The sequence below is a fragment of the Glossina fuscipes genome, unplaced genomic scaffold (genome assembly GCF_014805625.2).
Source record: "Glossina fuscipes isolate IAEA_lab_2018 unplaced genomic scaffold, Yale_Gfus_2 61643, whole genome shotgun sequence".
Classification (NCBI taxonomy): domain Eukaryota; kingdom Metazoa; phylum Arthropoda; class Insecta; order Diptera; family Glossinidae; genus Glossina; species Glossina fuscipes.
Window position 1 is genome coordinate 1,910 of NW_024003852.1, and position 3,364 is coordinate 5,273.

A 3,364-nucleotide genomic window follows, 5' to 3' on the forward strand; every position below is an offset into this window, starting at 1 on the left:
TTTTCCGATATATTGATTTTATAAAAATTTAACATTCATCAATAAAAGCAAAAAATAATTAAGTGTATACTCAACGAAAATATCATATTTTTACTAATGAAATAATGTCGAAAATACAAACTGAGAACACTACACGTAGGTGAGTTTTACAAACGTCTTGATGGGAAGTCTAATCTAAATTGAATTGAACCCAAAAAACAATTTAAAACAGTTGGAATGGAAAAATATATACAATAAAAGAAAAACGGTACTGATTTATTGGGTGTGAGATATTATCCATAGATGTATCATGACTTGATCTAGTGGCAAACGCTGTTCGGAGTTCACAACCAAAAATTTCTATATGAAATTGGCCGATGCTTTAGATACATCGTCAGCCACTTTGTAGTTGGCATTCATTATTCTATTATAAGGGTTGTAACGGGTTTTCTTGGGCGGGGTATAACTCAGCTACTCCAAGGTTCGTTGCAAGAAAAATTATTTGAAGTGAAATTTACTGGACCTTCGGTACTGATGTTCAACGTCTTTATTTTGTATTCACAGGAGTGCAGCGTTGTGTAGAGGTTGGCGAGGAACCAGCGAGGTGACCAGACTTTGTCGCGCTATTACCGTTTTGCTTTTCACTCACGAAGTTAAGACTTTCTCTTCCTTTTCGTTTTGCTTTTAATATCGCGGGACACTAAAAAAAAAGAACCGGATACGTTGCCAGTATCATAGCTGCCTTGGCTCTCTGGGCCGACGGTTTGGGTTTGGTTGGTCATTCATGTGTACATGAAAAAAGGTTCCTCAGTCCTTCAGGGATGACGACTAACAACTAGCCAGTACATCCCCCATCCGTAAAGTCAGTTGTCCTACAAAGTCCTTCAGGTATGACGACTAACAACTAGCCAGCACATCCCCTATCCGTAAAGTCAAAAAAAAGACTTGTCATATTGTCCGTACCCACTTACCTTCAGGCAGCTATGACACTAAATTGAACGATTCTGTGCGATGTGCTGCTCTTTTATAGCTAAAGGCTCGCTCGCTTGTCCTATTGCCAACATGTTCTATGTGTATACTTAGCTTAGGTTGGCTGCAGTCGCAACCTTAGTTACGACTTGCATGATCCTGCTTATACATAACTTAATACCAACTTACGTCTAGCTTATCACTATGTTTGTTCAAATGTCTGGTCAACAGGCACCCAGGTACCAAATCGCGTGATTCAACCACCGTTAGGTACGTGAGTGCTTGTGCCTTTCTATGCCTTTGTGTTGCCTACGCTTTACTTTGTGTGTTTCTACATGCTTGGCATGTGTGATCGTGCCTTTGTACCATTTATGTATGCAGTTTATGCATTGTCGTTAGGAACAAAGGTAAAAAGAGGAACCCAACCCGGAAATCTACATACACACGAACGGAACAGTACAACTTTGTACTTTGCTTGAAAATTTTATCTGACCTAACTGCTTATGCAATAATGTATAATGCTCTACGCGTTTTGTGTTTTGCTTGCATGTGCTTATATATTTTATGCATGGATGTTTATATATATGTGTAAGTTCCTTCTCTTTTTTTTTGTGTATGGCCTAGCGTTTTTAAATGCATTGGGTTTTTATACAAGGGTATTCCTACATGTGTGTACGTTTTTGTGTGGCCTGATCTTTTTATATACATCGTTAAGGGTACTCGCTTATATATTTTGTACATGAGTGTTTGTACATATGTATGACTTTCATATGGTCTAGCCTCTTTATATACATTGTTGTGGGGTTTTGTCGTTTATATCTTATATAGAAGAGTGTGTGTTCCTATAATTTTACTAACATAGGCATATTCACTATGTGTTTAGGATTTTTCTCTTTACAATACATTTGGTGCTGGAGGAGGTTGTTCATGTTTTTATTACCCCAGATAGTCGTTCACGAACAGATCGGACTGACGGGTTGTTCGCTGTGGCTAACTGTCTTAAGCGGACGGACTTGTATTTCGTAAGGAAGCAAAACGCCTCCTTACAGGGTCATCGTACATAGAGGTCAAAAATGGAACATTACCTACTAGAATTTCATAGCGCAATACACCCATGAATCAAGGATCAACATTTTTTGCACACGGCATGCTTTGAGCTTCTCTGGCGACAAATAATCTAAAGTGCCACATAAAGTGATGCGCGGTCAGACCAACAAAAATCAATTATTTTCCGATCAAATAATTAATTTTTCGGATTTACCGCCCTTTGCCAAAAACATCGCGTTCAGCCAAATATTGGAAGCCAAGGACCTAATAAATATGGCTGATTGAAGTTCTTCGAATCGTTTCAATAATTACTCTTGGAGTGCTTTTGATAAAGTAAGATTCGGCGCATATTCCAAAATCAAATAAATCCGAGCCTGCCCGTAACAGTAACCATATAAACGGAAAATATTGGGACGACTTATGGGACTGTATCTCTAGTTCACGACGTACTTGATGTTCTATTACAAACTCGTGCATTTGTTACTTGAAGAGACCTCTAAGCGCCAGCACAAATTTCTGCTCTTTTTCGCGGGCTACGTAAACGTCACCAAATGTATCACGTCCTACTGGACGCTCCATATCAAAGTTACAAGGAGTCTACCCTTTTTCTATTTTTCGCCAATAATATTAAACATTATTAATTACACACCGAAATTTAGGCGTATCATACAAATCTTGATAGCAGTTTTCTTGGCGCCGATAGCAAAAGTCTTTCCCATTACGTCATTTGTTGTTTCTTTAAACTGCGATTTTGCGTTAGCTTTTTCTTTATGTCCTCCTTTTATCCTGGACTGAACTGCTTACGGTAGTTGGCGTTAAATATTATTAACATATTAGATTTTGCAATCATTGGTAGAACTGCAACTTTTTTGCAAAGTTTGCGTAACTCCTTGCGCCCCCCACCATAGTATATTTTCAGTGATATGCTTAGATCAATACTTTTTTCTATTGCTTTTTAAATTACCCCGTTTTGAAAACACATAAATATTGAATCCATGACGTTAAATGAGCAGAAGCCGTTTATGCCTTCCTTTTGAAAAATGTTAATAAAGTATTCGTATGTTTGCCTTAAAAATAATGGTGCTTTATTCACATTTTCGGAATGGGATTTCAACTTTGCCGACCTTTAATCAGAATTTTCTACGAATTGGCAAACCATATTGTGTTAAATGTATACACACAAATAAAAAATTAGAAAAAGTGTACCAAGAGAAATAATAGAAAAAAATAGTTTTCTTGGTAAAATTAACCAATTATATTATTGGTGATGTAGAGTATATAGTCGGCAGCCTTGCCAGATTATAATGTCTTTATTTGCTTACTTATCAATCATGCAAGAATTAAATTTTGTAACATTCTTTTTTTATTT

At 37.0% G+C, this 3,364-nt stretch overlaps 1 pseudogene; it reads right to left on the reverse strand.

Annotated features, from left to right (window-relative positions):
* Positions 1 to 255: 255 nt before the first annotated feature.
* LOC119643781 lies at positions 256 to 2,592 on the reverse strand (annotated as a pseudogene).
* Between the last annotated feature and the right edge of the window lie 772 nt (positions 2,593 to 3,364).